Raw genomic sequence first — 18863 nt, 5'->3', positions numbered from 1 at the left:
GAAGCCATCAGTTCCATTCTTGTTTCCTCCAGCATAAATGAGGTGGCACAACCTGTTTTCCACATCAAAATCTGTGAGTCACACAGATCGAAAACACACTTATGGTTACCAAAGGGGGAAAGTGGGGGGAGGGATAAATTAGGAGTTTGGGATTAACATATCCACACTACTATCTATGAAATAAGTAAACTACAAGGACCTACTCTATAACATAGGAAACTATATTCAATATCTTGTAATAACTTATAATGGAAAAGAATCTTAAATCACTTTGCTGTACCCCTGAAACCAACACAACATTGTAAATCAACGTTGTCTTCCAAAAAATTCAGTGAGTCAGCTGAGAATTATATAACAGTTTGAAGCATGCCAAGCAAGTTACCAGCAAGTTAGACATGGGTACCTGATTGGACCTCAGTGTAAATAAATTTCCACACAGGTTGCTGGAGCTCCATTTCCAGGCTTACAAATTGTGGACTAGGGAGAGATGCACAGGGTTGATAAAATGACCTATAAACCAAATGAATTCAGCAGAAGCAGGAACTCAGAGCTAGAGCTATGGGTATGCAATATGCTACCTCCACCTTCTAGAACATGTGTCTGCAAACTATGCTCTTGGGCCAAATCCAGATGCTACCCATTTCTATAAATAAAGTTTTATTGGAACACAACTAAGCTCATTTGTTTACTTTGTGTCTATGGCTGCATCAATGGCAGAGTTGAGTAATGTGACAGAGAGAAGGCAGCCTACAGGGCTGAAAATATTTATTTCTGGCCCTTCACAGGAAAAAAATTTGCTGACTCCTATTCTGGGAAGATACAGAACTCAGAGGCTCCCAATTCACTAAATTCACCTGGAATATGGTCTGATTGAATTTTATGTACATCCCAAAGTACAAGGTACCTCAGTGATATCTGGTCACAGTAATATCTATGAACAAGTTTGACAGAAAATATCAATATCCCTAATCTAGTGGACTGTGACATATAGCCCTCATCTTATGGTGACTCTCAGCCTGTTTTTCAGGCTCTAACTTTAATAATTGGTCCTAAATTTCAGGTCTTGTCACATTCCTTTACCTGGATTGCAAGCTACCAGAATTATTGCCATAGTCTGCCTATAGGTGACCCATAAAGTAACAAGTTCTTTTCTGGCCCTATCTGTCATAACTCTGTGTAGGTAAAATGAAGAAATCAGCAAGTTTGTCTGCTTAGCTGCATAACTTTTCCTTCCTTGGAAAGATCTCATCAGTCACAATAGCCTAGTATCCTCATATTCTCTTCCTATCAAAACCTGCCCTCACAAGAAAACATCTAAAACTCCCAGTAAATACAAATACCAGATAACAATACAAGATCACCTCTCTGGAGGGTCAAACTCCTAGATGTACCAGCAAGTAAGTGGTAAACGAATTTTTCTTTCATTTATTCTTCCTCCCTTCCTTCCTTCCTTCCTTCCTTCCTTCCTTCCTTCCTTCCTTCCTTCCTTCCTTTCTTTCTTTCTTTCTTTCTTTCTTTCTTTCTTTCTTTCTTTCTTTCTTTCTTTCTTTCTTTCTTTCAATTTTATTTTATTTTATGTTAGTCTTTTTAGGGCCACATATAGGGGTTCCCAGGATAGGGGTCCAATTGGAGCTGTAGCTGCTGGCCTACGCCATGGCCACAGCAATGCAGGATCTGAACTGTGTCTGCGAACTACACCACAGCTCACCATAATGCCAGATCCTTAACCCACTGAGCAAGTACAGGGATCAAACATGTGTCCTTGGGGATACTAGTCAGATTCGTTTCCACTGGGCCATGATGGGAGCTCCTCTCTTTTTTAGGTCAAGATATAAAGAAAAAGTAACACTAAGTAAGCTATGTCCTCTTTATTTCAACAAGCACAATTCTCTCTTCACCAGTCTTATGCTTAGCAAAGTTTGAAAATGATTGCACTATACTGTGTGCAGTGATCCTGACCCTGGACTCCTATCTTGATGAGCAGTAATGGTAGGCTGGAGATGCTGCAGACTGACTGCTCAGTCTGATGGGCCACCTAAAGGCCCCGGACTTACAGGTGAGCTGATGAATTTCTCACACTTACACAGGCTTTCTCTGATATGGACTGGTGCAAGATTGTAGAGTGGACAAGGCACATTTATTATTTATTTTTACATTAACTGCACAGAACAATGATAGGAGGTAATCATAGGAGGTTTCAGGAAAGTGACCCTGTTTCCTTAATTATAAAATGGGGGTTTTAATGAAGTCCTGTTTCAAAAGGTTGTGAGACTTGAGATAATGCACTTAAAGTGCATAGCATGCAGGAAGTGGTTAATAGTGTCAACAATTACTGTTGCTAACTTTATTTCACGTGAAAAATTTAAACTCAGAAGTTTGGTTCAAAAGATCAGTTATACAACTAATAGCATGCCAAGAAAGAAGGTTTCAAACCGAGTGCCTTTTGGAGTCAGGCTTTCTTTTACCCAGAGGTTGATTTAACATTTATCATGAAACTCACATTGAGCCTCAGAACCCCTCATTTGCATGGACCCCTTCCAAGACTGTAAAATGGACCTAGCAATACAATATATTCACACAGCCAAAAATTTAATATAACTTTTGCCAAATTTAGATAATTTAATCACAGTTGGTATAGAAAACTCTTCCTTTCCAGTCCTATTCTCTCATTTTTTTTTTCTTTTTTTGTTGGCAATGAAGTGGCGACAGGCATTTTCAGTTCTAGCTAAAAGAAAATTGAGTCAAGGATATGTTCAGCTTGGATTTAGTAGGATTTTTCTTATGTAGTTTGTAATCGTTTCTGTGTACAGTTACATTATTACTTGTAGGCTCAGTGTAGAGTTAACCTCAATAAATAATCCTACTTACCATTTCTCCAGCCTTCATGGTATCTTGACATGATGGTATCTAGATCATATCTCATATTTTAGGAAGTTGAGTCTTAGTACCCAGTACCCAGCATGGTGGAGGTGAAAATAGATATGAATTATATACAGTACCAGAAGCTAGTCTGTGTAAAAACTTTACAGAGAGCAGAAAAGTAAAATTACAAAGAGAAGTTTCTATTTTCTTCCATGTTTGGGCAAAATGGAAGTTGTCGCTTGTCAAAAATATACTCATATATATGGAATTATAAATGCGTCATAGTTTTCCCCCCAATTTGGCTAGGAATTCACAAAATACTGTTTACCAGAATTCCTCAATTTGTAAATCACAAAAATGTAGCAGTTCTAAAACTAGTGAGTACAAACTATTTGGAAATCACGTGTTTTCTACATAGCTTCCCAAAGTAGAATATCTGATGAGATCTATGAGAAACTAAGAAATTTATCTGGTAACTAAACATCTTTCCTCAAAGTAAAGTCCAAGTCCAGTGAATTTTCCCAAATATTTAAGACGGCAATAATACCAATCCCGCTCAAGCTCTTTTGGGAAATAGAGGAGTAGGAAGCACTTACTAACTCATTCTATTAGGTCAATATTACCCTAATGTCAAAGCCAAACAAAAACATTACATGAAATGAAAACCACCGGGCAATGTCTCTCATGAAAAAAGATGCAAAAATCTTCAACAAAATATTAGGAAATCAAATCCAGGAACATAAAAAAAGATGATGCAATTTTACCAAGGAATGAAAGGTTGGTTTAATATCCAAAAACTGATTTGTATAATATATAATATTACTAGAATAAAAGACAACCTACATAGTGGTCATTTCAATAGATGCAGCAAAATATTTTATGAGATCCAACACACATTCATTGTGAAAGTTCTCTACAAATAAGGAAAAAAGGGAATTTTTGCAAATTGTTAATGGCATTAAAACAAACCAGAATGGCCATACTCAAAATGTATACAAATAGTGGAGTTCCCTTTGTGGCTTAGTGGTTAGTGGACCCGACTAGCATCCATGGGGATGTGGATTCAATTCCTGGCCTCGCTCAGTGGGTTAAGGATCTGGCATTGCCGTGAGCTGTGGTGTAGGTCACAGACGTGGCTCAGATCCTGCATTGCTGTGGCTGAGGCGTAGGCCGGCAGCTCCAGCTCCAATTTGTCCCCTAGCCTGGGAACCTCTATATGCCATGGGTGTGGCCCTAAAAAGACAAAAGGCAAAAAAAATTTATACAAATAGTAAATGCTGGAGAGGGTGTAGAGAAAAGGGAAGTCTCCTACACTGTTGGCAAGAATGTAAATTGGTACGACCATTACGGAGATCAGTATAGAGATTCCTTTAAAAACTAAAAATAGATTTACCATATGATCCTAAAATCCCACTCCTGGATGTATATCCAGAGAAAACTATAATTTGAAAAAATACATGTATTCATTGCAGAACTGTTTACAATGGCTAAGACATGGAAGCAATCTAAATGTCTGTTGACAGATAAATGGATAAAGAAGATTGCTAAATATAGGTAATAGAATATTACTCGGCCATTAAAAATGAAATAATGCCATTTGCAGCACATGGATGGACCCAGAGATTATCAAATTGAATGAAGAAAACCAGATAGAGACAGGCAAACTTCATGTGATACTGCTCATATGTGGACTCTTAAAAAATGACACAAATAACTTATTTCCAAAACAGAAAAAAGACTCAGATATGGAAAACAAACTTATAGTTACCAAAGGGGAAAGGGAGGGGTGGATAAATTTGAAATTTGGGATTAACAGATAGAAATTACTATATTTTAGATAAACAACAAGGGAACAATATTGCAGGGAACTATATTCAATATCTTATAGTAAACTGTAATGGAAAAGAATCTGAAAAAGAATATATATGTGTGTGTGTGCATATAACTGAATCACTTTATGTATACCTGAAACATTGTAAATCAACTGTTAAAAACCATCAAGAAAACTTATCACTAACATTATACTTAGTAGTGAAAGATCAAGCACTTTCTCCCCATGAAAAGGAATAAGAATGTCCACTCCCAAACTTCTATTCAACATCTTGAGCTTCTAGTCAGTATAATAATTCAGGGATTAAAAAAAATTAAAGGCATGTAAATTGGAGAAAATAAAGTAAAATTGTCTTTATTAGCAGATAATGTAATACTATATGTAGAAAAGCATACACAGATTTTAAAAAACATACTATAACTAATAAGCAAGTTTAGCAAGTTTGCAAGATATAAGAGCAATAAACAAAAAAATCAGTTGTATAAAATACTAGCAACAAACAACCGGAAAACAAAATTAAGAAAACAATTCCAATCAAAATAGTATCAAAACAATAAAACAATAAAGAATAAATTTAACAAAACAAGGGCAAATGGGCATGAGATAACTTCCTGCATTAATGGAAATTTTTAAAAATATGTTGTGCAACTATATTAATTTACTAAAAATCAATCTGTGCACTCATAATGATAAATTTTTATGTTATGTTAACTATACATTAATAATACTGATTGGGATTCCCGTCGTGGCGCAGTGGTTAACGAATCCTACTAGGAACCATGAGGTTGCGAGTTCGATCCCTGGCCTTGCTCAGCAGGTTAAGGATCTGGCGTTGACTTGAGCTGTGGTGTAAGTTGCAGACGTGGCTCGGATCCTGCATCTGTGGCTGTGGTGTGGGCAGGCGGCTACAACTCCAATTCGACCCCTAGCCTGGGAACCTCCATATGCCGCAGGAGCGGTCCAGGAAATAGCAGAAAGACTAAAAAAAAATTATACTGATTAAAAATATAGAGACAGAAAAAATATTTTTAAATTCCCATAAGAAATATAAATATACTTCCTTTCTCTTAAAATTATAAAATTGGAGTTCCTGTTGTAGCTCAGTGGGTTAAGAACCCAATTTGGGTTCTATCCCTGGCCTTGCTCAGTGGGTTAAGGACTTGGAGCTGCCTCAATCTATGACATAGGTCACAAATGAGGCTCAGATCCAGTGCTGCTGTGGCTGTGATGTAGGCCAGCAGCTGCAGCTTAGATTTGACTCCTAGCCTGGGAATCTCTATGTGCCACACATGTGACCATAAAAAGGAAAAAAAATCATAAAATTATTACATGGTGAGGCAAAGATTATGTGGCCAAAATGCGGGTGAAAAATGTTTTAGAGGTTGGTTTGTCAACTAATAAATATATTATTTCATTTTTTCTGAACTTTGTGGTGTTTTTCAATATTAAAAATTCTTTCTAAATATATATTTGCCTTATTTTTTATTTACAATTTGTATTTTTTAAAAGGAATTCCTCAAACTCTCTCAGTTTGAGTCTTACAAAACCCACTTCTCTTCTACTCCTGTTCCCTAGTCCATTTAAGGAAAATACCTTTACTAGTTTGTTATGTAGGTATATTTCCAAGATACTATGGAATCTGTTACAGACCACCACAAAAAAGCTAAAAGCACAATAAAGCAAGCCACACACATTTTTTGGTTTCCCAGTGCATAAAAAGATATATTTTAGATAAAAGATACTGCATTGCATCTAAAAAAAGCATAAATCTTAATTTTAAAAGACTCTATTGCTAAAAAATGCTAACCATCATGTGAACCTTCCATGGGTTATAATCTCTTTGCTGATGGAGGTTCTTGCCTTGATGTTGACTGCTGCTGACTGATCAGGATAGTTGCTGAAGGTTGGGGAGGTTGTGGCAATTTCTTAAATAAAACAGCAATAAAGCTTGCCTCATTGATTGACTCTTCCTTTCTTGACCAATTTCTCCGTAGCATGCAGTGTTGTTTGATAGCATTTTACCCACAATAGAACTTCTTTCAAAATTGGAGAAAATCCTCTCAAACCCTGCCACTGCTTTATCAACTAAGTTTATGTAATATTCTAAATTCTTTGTTGTCATTTCAATAATCTTCACAGTGTCTTCAACAGGAGTAGTTTCCAATTCAAAATGCCACTTTCTTTCCTTGTCCATAAGAAGTAACTCTGTCCCATTTGTTAAAGTTTTATCAGAGATGACAGGAATTCGGTTACATTCTCAGGATCCACTTCTAATTCATGTTTTCTTGCTATTTCTACCACATCCGCAATTATTTCCTCCACTGAAGTCTTGAATCCTTCAAAGTCATCCATGAAGACTGGAATCAACTTCTTCCAAACTTCTATTAATGTCAATATTTTGACTTCTTTCCGTGAATCATGAATGTTCTTAATGGCATCTAGAATAGTAAATCCCTCCCAGAAGGTTTTTAATTTATCTTACTCAGATCCATCAGAAGAATCACTATGGCATCTATAATATATAAGACTTGAAAGTCAAAATTACTTCTCATTCCATTGGCTGCAGAATAGGTATTATGTTAACAGGCATGAAAACCACATTAATCCTGCACATCTTCACCAGAGCTCTTGGGTGATCAGATGCATTGTCAACAAGCATTAATGTTTTGAAAGAAATCCTTTTTTTTTTCTTTATAGGATCATACCTATGGCATATGGAAGTTCCTGGGATAGGGGTCAAATCAGAATGGTAGCTGCCAGCCTATGCCACAGCCACAGCAATGCTGGATCCAAGCCACATCTGTGATCTACACCATAGCTTGTAGCAATGCAGGATCCTTAACCCACTGATCAAGGACAGGGATCAAACCCGCATCCTCATGGACACTATGTTGGGTTCTTGATCCTCTGAGCCACAATGGAGACTCCAAGAAATCTTTTTTTCTGACCAGTAGGTCTCAACAGTAGGCTTAAAATATTGAGTAAACCATGGGGTGAACTGTGCTGTCATCCAGGCTTTGATGTTCCATTTATAGAGTTCAGGCAGAGTATATTTAGCATAATTCTGCAGGGCTCTAGGATTTTCAGAATGGTCAATAGGCATTAGCTACAACCTTAAGTCACTAGCTGGATTCGCTTTTAACAAGAGAGTCAGCCTGTCCTCTGAAGGAGACATTGACTTCTCTTCTCCAGCTATGAAAATCCTTGATCACATTTTTCTTTCAATATAAACCTGTTTCATCTCTGCTGAAAATCTGTTGTTTAGTGTAACCGCCTTTATTAATGATTTCAACTAGATCTTCTGGATGACTTACTGCAGCTTCCATATCAGCCCTTGTTGCTTCTCCTTGCAACATTTATGTTACAGAGATGCCATCTTTCCTTAAAACTCCTAAACCAATATTTGCTGGCTTCAAACTTTCTTTTGTAGCTTCCTCTCCTCTCCTGGCCTTCACAGAATTGAAAAGAGGGCCTTACTCTGGATTTGGCTTTAGTTTAATCGGGTGTTGTGGCTGTTTTGACCTGTATGGACCACTAAAGTTTTCGCCATATCAGTTGTAAGGCTGTTTTGCTTTCTTATCATTTTCGTGTTCACTAGAGTAAGGCTTTTAATTTCCTTCAAGAACTTATCCTTTGGATCTACAACCTGGTTAATTGTTCAGCACAAGAGGCTTAGATTTTGGCCTGTCTGAGCTTTTGACATGCCTAGGAATGTCACTAAGCTTAATCATTTCTTCTGATTTAAAATGAGAGACATGTGACTCTTCCATTCATTTGTACATTTAAGAGGCCATTGTAGGATTATTAAATTACCTAATTGTGATATTGTCATGTCTCAGGAAATAGAGAGGCCTAAGCAGAGGGAGAGAGATGAGAGGCGGGGTTGGGTAACACAGTCAGAACATGCACAACTTTATCAGTTAAGTTTACTATCTTATGTGGGCATGGCTTGTGGTACCCCAACACAATTACAATCATCCCATCAAAAATCACTGATTGCAGATCACTATGTGAATATAATAATAATGAAAAAGTTTGAAATGTTGTGATAATGACCAAAGTGTGACAACAGACACAAATTGTGCAAATATTGCTGGAAAAATGATGCCAATAGACTTGCTCAACACAGGGTTGCCACAAACCTTCAATTTGGAAGAAACAAAGTATCTATCAGCACAATAAAGCCAAATGCAATAAGATGAGGTATGTTGGTGTAGCCTTCCAGAGATAATATAAATAACCAAAAAACAATATAATCTAAATACTAATAACATAGAGAAGCTAGTATTACTAAGGGTCAGGCTGTGCTCTAAGGACTGAGCATTTATTAAACTTAATCCTTGCAATGATTTTATGAGATAGGTCCTCTTTTTAACCCCATTAACAGTTGGGGATGCTGAGGCAACCCAAAATATAATAATTTTCCTATGGTAAGTTTCAAACCCAGGCAATCTGTCATTTTTACTCTTAACTTCCAACTAAAATTATCTCTCAATGCATACAGAAGTGTGTGTGTGTTGAGTGGGGGGAGTGAGAAGGCAGTGGGCGTGGTCTAAGGCATAGGTGCAAAGAGCCATTTTTACACATGCTGTACACTCTTTCTGTACTGCTATTTTATGTCCCAACAATATGTCTTGAAGACAAAAGTACTGGTTATATAATTTTTTGGGCCCAGCACAAAGTGGAAATGCAAAGCCCCGTCTTCAAAAATTATTAATGGAGTTCCCATTGTGTCTCAGTGGGTTAGGAACCTGACATGATGTCTGAGAGGATGCCATTGCCATCCCTGGCCTTGCGCAGTAGGTTAAGGATCCAGCGTTGCCATGAGCTGTGGCTTAGGCCTCAACTGCAGTGCTGACTGGGACCCTAGCCTAGGAACTTCCATGTGCTATGGGTGTGGCTGTAAAAGGAAAACATATTATTAAGAATTTCAAGAAGGCAGCAGCAGGGTATTAAGCCAAGCATAGGGTTCTTTGAACCCAAGCCCATGAAGTCAGCCCTCCATGAACCCAGTATTTTGCCTCTAGTTCTTGCCTCAACCATAGCTGCTTCCCACTGACTGATTATTAGCTGGCCATAGAACTAAGAGGTACCACCTTTGCGCTGCAATCAAGGGACATGCCAGCTTTTCTACTATGGTTGTCAACTTATGGAGGGAGAAGCCTCAAGCATACCCATGAAGCTTCTGCTACCAACTAAAGAGAAAACAAGAGCCTGGCTGCACAACTATATGCAGAGAGACCTCGAGATTGGGAATCTGTAGTCTGGAGCTACCTTGCCTCTGATGTTTTGCTTTATTTTCAGCAAGGTTATTTAGGTCACTAATATTGACTAGATCAACAAAGCTAGCACTAAACTCTTTCCCTCTGCCTGTCCCTCTCCACGCCCAAACCAAAATTATTCCCAGCCTGCACTTGCAGGTAAAACTTATCAAACTACTTTACCCAAGTGACACTAGAATATTGGCTTGCTAGATTTTTTGCAGGATTTCATATCATTTCCCTTTATAGGGAAAGGCAGCATCCCCCACCCTATCCCACCCCAAAGGCTTCGGCTCAGCTGACCATCACTGATGAGATCAGTAGAGTTTGCTGAGTGACGACCCTCCAGACACTTTTCTGACCTGTTGATGGAAGGTTTGCTTTGCCCACATCTGTTCTACCTTTCCTGGCTGATAGGTATAGTGACCAAAGGCTTTAGAAACACTGGCCAAGCAAAACACATCCAACTCAGAGTCATCCAAAAAGGTGCAGGGAACAGAAAAAGATGTGGGAGGAAAATTTCCAGAACATTTCCACTTAGAAGCACGATGAAACTTGTTGACTAAGGTATCCACGTTATCTAGGGCATGCATTTGACAATCTGGCACAGGTGACGAAATTGACAAACACACACAAGAAACTAGCACAACATTATCTGTAAATTGGTTGTGATTGAATACTTCATGTCATCAAGGGAATAGAGGCAATGAAAGAAAAGCCTTATTTCTCTGCAAAGAAAGGAATTTCTGTCAGAAAGGGACTAGGAAATAAAAGGGAAAAATGTCTTAGGAGAGATCACTATGTATTCTGTAAAGTACATGTTGTAAAAGGAAAAGGGAAAAGCAGCTTGATTCTGAAACTCTATTCAATGTAATTTTGTATAAGCTGTTCTCTAAAGAGAGAGACTGAAGCGTAATCAACCAGTATCTTCTTCCAGATGGCTCTAAGTGTGCCTTAATCTGTTTTTTAAGAGGATGGGGATGATTCCTTACTATAAGGAAAGGCATATATTGAGACTTGATCAAAGGATTTTTCCAATACATATTTATAACTTAGACAGCACTCTCAGAATGTCTTGTAAGGGTTTTCCCTCTCCCCATTCTTTGCCTGGCCTTTGTCGGCTCATGACTGCTGAGGTGATGACATGCTTCAGTGGAATTCTGGTTCTTAAGTGGCGACAAAGTCCATGGAATTTTCTTCCTAAGACCCTTAGTCAATATCTGTTGAGTGGGAGTTCCCGTTCTGGCTCAGCGGTAATGAACCCAACTAGTATTCATGAGGAGTGGGTTCAGTCCCTGGCTTTGTTCAGTGGGTTGGGGATCCGGCATTGACAGGAGCACTGGTATAGGTTGTAGATGTGGCTCAGATCCCATGTTGCTGTGGTTGTGGTGTAGGCCTGCAGTTACAGCTCCAATTCGACCCCTAGCCTGGGACTTCCATACCACATGGGTACAGCCCTAAAAAGAAAAAACAAATTGTTGAATGAATGAAAATAAAGAGACTTCATCCCCATGGCCAATGACATACTGGTTGACAAAGAAGGAACTGCAGGGGAAAAGCTAGGTTGGTATCCTTCGGCTGAAGGCAAGGAGCCTGAGTTCCAGCCTTACCCACACAGGAGGTAATGATGTGAACAGAGCAGGAAGATTTGGTCCTCGGGTACTTCGAGTTTCATGAGGAATTTCATAAACACCGGGACAGAGTTTTACTTAAAGCAATGTCACAGTGACAACAATGAACTCGTAATTGCTGTAGAGATTTTTAGGAGAAAGTATTCTTGAGAAAGGGTTCCTGGTCATTGCACTTAACTGTTCATTCATTTGCTTATTCGCCCAAACATTTATGGAACATCTATTACGTCTCGGTTACTGTGCTAAGTTCCTGAGGATATGCAGGTAAACAAAGTCACATACCCCACCTGCCCTCCTCAAGTTGACAATCTAGTGGAGATATTTCAGTTGTAATAGTTTGATGAAGGCTATGTTGCCACAAAACGTTATGGGAGCAAAATCTGAAGGATATTTAATCAGATGTGGAGAGTTGTGTTTTCAGAGAAGAGGCAGAAAAGCATAGACCTGAAAAAATGAGGTCTTAACCAGGCAAAGGTGGGTAAGCATCTTCCTGTAGAAGGTAATAGCATTTGCAAAAGGCTAAAGGCAAGTACTGGGAGAGGCATGCTGGGAACTAAAGGAAGTTCATGATGCTTGGTGGTTGAGTTGGGACTGAGGGTGAGAGAGGGGAGGATCAGATTGGAAGAGTGGAAAGGACAGCAAGAAGGCACCTGTTCTTTTTGAAGCTTGGATGGGAATCTACATTTAACTAGATTAAACATGCAAAATCAGACTATGCTAAATGCTGCCATAAATACAAGGCTCAGTTAGGAAACTGTCTCTGCCCTCATGGAGCCTGAGTCATTAGCACTTTCTCAGGATCTAGGATTTATGTCAAATCACAGAGCAGATAATCCATGAGATGGGAGATGTCCCACAATGACACTGAGCGCTGGTTTGTGAAGAATAATTTCATTCTTTTCCATGTGGATTTTAGATGTGGTTTGAGGATGCAGATGTTTTGAACACATCAAGAGAGATTCTCAAATTCCCTGCATTCTACCAACATGAAGAAATGAAGGTTAGTGCAAGGAACTATACACAATATCTTGTAATAATTTATAATGGAAAAGAATCTGAAAAAGAATATATATATATCTGAATCACTTTGCTTTATGCTTGAAAGTAACACAACATTGTAAATTAACTATACCTCAATCAAAAATAAAATAAAAAAGAAATATAATTAAAAATTAGTAAAAAAAAAAAAGAAATGAAGGTGATCTAAATTTGCAATGTATGTAAATGTCAAATCACTTTGCTATACACCGGAGACTAATATAATATTGTATGTCAACTATATGCCAATAAAAAAGAAAAAGACTCTATGATTCCATTGAAGGAAAAAAAAAAAAAAAGACTATCTAAAGAAATTATGAATCAAAATTACCTTTTTGAATTTTAGAAATATTGACATGAGGGAAATTCTGTCACAAAAGAAAATCACAGTGGTGTGTGCGTTCTGATTTAATAACCGCTGGGGCCACATAGACACTTAGAGGAGTAATTGACCTCAAACCTCCCTTTCTTTTCAGTAAAAGTTTGAAAAATCTCATTTCCATCAGATTTTATAAAATAATTACAACTTATCACTTTCTCCCCCAAAGTTTACAGGTTTGCCTAATATACAATCTAAAGAATTTTCTAGGACTTTGAAATTTCTCAGACAACATTTGCAATTTTGGAGATGTAAAAATAAAGGCGGTGTCTATTTTAAAGTTATGGGTATTTAAACAAATATGCTGAAACTAACATTAAATGCCTAGCTACTCAGCATCATGTGGAAACATTGGTGATATTCAATAATATTTTTTTAGTATAATTTTGGTGGGATGATCATAAGTTCTTTTCTGGACCCCAGTCAGGGAGATTCTAATTGCAATCTTAATCAGAGCTATGATTTCTTTTTTTTCTTTTCTTCTTTTTAAACAATTTTTTTTTGTGGCCACACCTGTGGCATACAGAAGTTCCTGGGCTAGGGGTTGAATTCGAGCTGCAGCTGAATGCCTTCGCCACAGCCATAGCAATGCCAGAGCCAAGCCACATCTGCAACCTATATGGCAGCTTGTGGCAATGCTGGATCCTTAACTCACTGAGCTAAGCCAGCCATCAAAGGGACGGTATTGGGTCCTTAACCCGCTAAGCTACAATGAGAACTCCAAAGCTGAATTTATTGATATGAGTTCTTTGAACATAGAGCTATGCAGCCAATTACAACTAAACAAACAAAGTAATTATAATAATAACTTGGAAAACCACTAACCTAGGTAGTGGTTCCCAGTTTCTGATCAGATGACTCCTGGAGCTACTGCAAAAACATTCAAATGCATGTATTTTCCAAGCAACATCTTTTCACTATGCATATAATCTTATGCAAACATTTGTGCCATCTCTTAACAGTATATTTTGATAGAATTGTTTTAATAAATAGAAAACATTTCAGGATTACTAAATCTACAGCAGTCTTTTGTCATACATTCTCAAGCAACATATCCTGAAAGTACAAAATTATGAGATAGCTTAATGCATTTTTACCTTAAAAAAGAATCCTCATTTTGCTGGACAGAAGGCCTGTTGAGTTTTTTTTCTGCAAGTGAGTTATTTTTTTTGTCATTCTAATTCACAGGCCACACATAAGGACATTATATACAACATTGCCAATAAATTGTTAAGGCATATAATTAGGCCTAGCAGAATTTTAGCTGGTCTGAGTAATGTGCCTATGTGCCATCCTCCACCTACACAGAATCCCACAAAAATCCTAGGGCTGTTCAAAAACAGAGAGCGTATTACCTTGTCTGCTAAGAAGTGCAAAACTCTATCTTAATCTCAACCGCGGCAACTTCCCTCGGTCTAACTTATCAGGTAGTATTATCACCTTTTTCCACTGCATGATGTTTTCATACGGTTTTTAAAGATGTAATTATTCATGTGACTCATGGCAAGCTATCTCAAATCCTTTTTGGAAGCAGGTGGGGCATGAATAATAATAAACTAACGTGTAATATTGTACTAGAAATAGATTTTATTATAAAGCAAGAGGTCTTAAAAACTTCTTCCTGAATCATGTGTCCCATTGGGCTGAGATCTTCGACAGAATGAGGAACTTTTCAAAACCAGGCAAATGAAGTTAATTCAACCCTTATTGGCCATTTCATATGTGCTGCTTGGTCCCAGGAAACAAAGATAAATGTGAATCATCAGTCATAGTCTTACTCTCTATTGGCCCAGAAAATGGTGGGGGTGGGGCAGGAGGTGTATTTGGTAGCTCCATCACAATTTTGTTTTTGTCCGAAGTGCTATAGAAGCAGAGAAAGGGACATATGTAGTGGTACTTGAGGAAGTAGAGAGTGAATCAAGAGAGTTTTGCTTATCTACGATATTTAAAATGGATAAGCAATGAGATCCTACTGTATAGTATAGGGAACTATGTCCAATCTCTTGGGATAGACCATGATGGAAGATAATATGAGAAAAAGAATGTATACATGTATGACCGGGTCCCTTTCCTTTACAGCAGAAATTGGCACATCATTGTAAATTAAGTATACTTTAAAACTTTTTTTTTAAACAGTTAAGTTTTACTTCATCAAAGAGACATTTGAGATGTCTTGGAGGATTAGCTGAATTTTACCTCGCAAAGGAGAGCAGATCACTCCGGGGGAAGGGAGCAGTATGAACAAAGACACACTCCCAGTTTTCCTTCCATCCCTCTCACTGTTTTATTAGCTCTTCCTCCTTGACACATCCCTAAATCATGGAGGTTACTCAGGACTCTAGCCTGGACCACGTCTCATCTCACACTACAAACAAATCTTAAGCAACCTCATCCACACCCACAGATGGCTTGGTTCCCATCTTTCTGTTGATGACAACTAAGTATGTATCTCCAGCCCAGATCTCTCTAACTCCAGATGGCTATAACCAACCCCCTCGTGACATCTCCTTCGGCATCTCGCAGGTACCTTAAACTCAACGTGTTCAGAACTGACTTCCTCTCCTCATTCTCTTCCTCCTGTAACTTTCCCACCTCAGTTACTGGCACAGCAATCCCTCAGGTCACGTGCTCACACCAAAAACCTGGGGGCCATCCTTGATGACTCCCTTTTTCTCACCCACAGCCCCCATCCAATATGTTGCCAAGTTCCACCAAGATATTCTCGGAAGCTGTTCATGAATGTCTCTCCTTGCTCTGCCCCTCTCGCTTCTAACTTACTCATATGCTGAACTGGGTCCTTAATCTCTTATGTCCTAAATTACTGAGCAGGAGCTAGCCAGTAGAGTGGGAGGCAGGGGGAGGTGGCAGGGATGTGAGGTGGTGGGTAAATGATGCACATGGGAACTGCAGCTCTCAGGGGAAGGAACGGTACCCGGTATGACTGGGTGTTTCGTGTTGCTGGCAGTTATAATGGGTCTCGCTCTGTGAAAATGACAAAGTGAGCGCAGTTCACAATAGTCCTCTGCCTTGGGCAGTTGTCAGCAGTGCTGGTAGCACGTTTACTTGTCTGAAGTTAAAGTGATGGTCTCTGTGGTCACAGGACCAGGAATATGGCTGAAGGTCCCTCTGGGTAGGACGTGAGGTCTCCTCGTTTTGAACTCAGATTTGTCCCACTAGGGACCTCATGACAAATATATGTGGTTCCATCTCCATGACTCCACCAAAACTGTTAAGGTAATGCATGAATGAACATTTTTCTTCATTTGAGAACTCATGGTTTATAGTTTTCGTCTCTTTATCTTTGTTTGTATTGAATGAACTTGTAGAAACTTTCTTAATAAAAGGATAACCCTCTTTTTGCCACACTTGCTTCAAAAAAACCCCTTTTCCTAGATTTGTGTATGTGTATATTTATGTTAGCAAACTTGGGTACATGTTCTTTTCCTTTCACTTCCAGACACAAGGCTATTTTCTCCTTTGGCTTATCCCTTGAGAACTTGGAAATCCCTAAATGGACCAGGGCAGGAGAGAACCAGCCCAGGGAGGCACTCCTGATCAGAGGAAGCTATGGATCAAAGCTAAATATTGTCATTTAGGCAGGGATTTTCACTTGCACATGCGACAGTTCCACATTTTAAAACATGTTTTTCAAACACAACATGCACTCAGTTAACTGCATGTTTGGAAGAAATTTTTAGTACAACTCATTTCACTTGAGTATGGCTATTTTCAGAATGGCCATTGTGCCAAGGACAAGTTGATCAAGTGACTTCCCCTAAGTGTTTTGGCAATCCAGCCTGATGACACAGTGCCAGCTATCAAAAGCACAATCAAGTTCAGGAGAAAAGAAGCCGAAGCTGACACCACTGGACTTTGAGGTTGGGCCCCAGTGCACTAAACGAACCCTGTCCTATATGAATCTGGATCCTCTCACTCATTTAAAACACTTGTTTTTTTAAATTATTATTGAAGTTAATCATAGTAAAGAATGTAAATGGCACAGAGTGTGGGAATAAATGTTACTTGAGATCCCTAACACTCCTTGTTACAATATACATATTGTTCTGCTCTTTGTTTTTTTACTTGATAATATATGCTTTGTATATTTATGACATGTAACAATTATCTGTATATATAGTTAATTTTTGTATTACTAAACACTACATATTGGTAAGCTTCTAGCAAATACAGAGCACACAAAATCAAGGAAACAAATCAGCGAAGTATCTCTACTTTAAATAAAATATAAAACATTTTAATGTTGTGGTGCTCAACTCCATAAAACTAAATAAAATTGAAAAAGGAAATCAATGAATGATTTTTCCATGATACGTGTATATAATTTGTAAAGCTGACTCAGAGATCATTTTATTTTTATTTTATTTAGGGGGCATACCCTTGGCATGTGGAAGTTCACTGGCTAGGGGTTGAATCGGACCTACAATTGCCAGCCTATGCCACAGCCACAGCCACAGCAACTCAGGATCCGAGCCTCACCTGTGACCTACATGCAGCTCACAGCCACACTGGGTCTTTAACCCACTGAGCGAGGCCAGGGATTGAACCCAGGTCCTCATGAATCCTAGTCAGATTTGTTACTGCTGAGCCACAACAATAACTCCCTCAGGGATCATTTTAAATTCACAGTACACTAAGCCCAAGCTGGTCCCACTGATCTGCTTGAGAAAGTCACCCATGCCTGCCTAACGTGATATTACACCTCCAATTGTGCTGTTTAATAAGTGCCTAGCACTCAATATATGTTTGCGAAATGAAGAAATCCACTATGCAAAGTGAGCCAGTCATTAACCTCAAGAGCTCGCATTCTGAAATGCTCTCCTCTATGGGAATATCATCCACGGCTCCTATGACAGCTGCCATCTGCAAGTAGATAGATGTTAAAAATTTCTTTTCTTTAGCCCTACTGTCATTAGGATTAGAGACAGGTTCTGATTTAGTAGGGGCTTATTTTCACGACTATCTTTACGTTCTCCTGCCCAAATTGCCTGAAGGTAATTAAATCCATCCTGGTTACATCAGAACTCTGGGGGTTATAAATTTTCTCCTTGACAATTGACATTAATATCCCATTTAGGGGGGAGGAGGGTAGTATAAGGACAGTGATTTGACTTTGATTTGAGAATCAGGTAATTAAATAGATCCCTCTTCGTGCAGATATCTAAGTCAGAAATATTTATTTTTGTTTTAAATTTTAGTTTTGATATAGTCCTTAAGGTGGCTTGTAATTATTTAACAATGACAGAGTAAATATTGTTTCCATTGCCTTAAATACTTAAGATTACTATTTACTCAGATTAGGGCTTTGTTCACCAAGTAGAAGAAGGGGAACCAGGGTATCTAGGAAAAGGACCCTCAGTGTATTTGGAGCGTGAATAAACAAGAATGAAGGTAGATATTGGATTTCACTGGGTGAGAATGTTTCATCAGATAAGGCAGAAAAAAAAAATGGGATCGTGACGCTGGTCCAAGGTCCATGTCAGTAAAAATAAAAGAGAAAAACCATGTATATCTCACTATTTCAGGGTGAGAAGCAGCCCTCTCTGAGTTTTATTATGTGACTTAATTGATAGAGAGAACTAGAAATCAAGACATCTTGGTTCTGTTCCCATCATTTGAATGCTTTCACATTGCTGTTTCTGACTTGATCAAAATATCCTCCATGTGCAGTGGTTTAAGAGCACAGCTCTGTAACCACCATTAGAGAATGAGCAATTCAAGTAAGTCATTACATTTTAAGTACTTCTTAATTCAGAAATAAAAGAACTAAATGCAGGCAGGAGATTTAAAAGTCCATAATGAGATCCGCTTAAATGAGGCTTCTGGAGTTATGTTGTAAAAAA

The sequence above is a fragment of the Sus scrofa genome, chromosome 11 (assembly GCF_054392235.1).
Source record: "Sus scrofa isolate SSC_HxYL_T2T_F1_AM1 chromosome 11, Sscrofa_HxYL_maternal_Yorkshire_Landrace_v2.0, whole genome shotgun sequence".
NCBI classification, from domain to species: domain Eukaryota; kingdom Metazoa; phylum Chordata; class Mammalia; order Artiodactyla; family Suidae; genus Sus; species Sus scrofa.
This window is presented reverse-complemented; position numbering follows the sequence as displayed.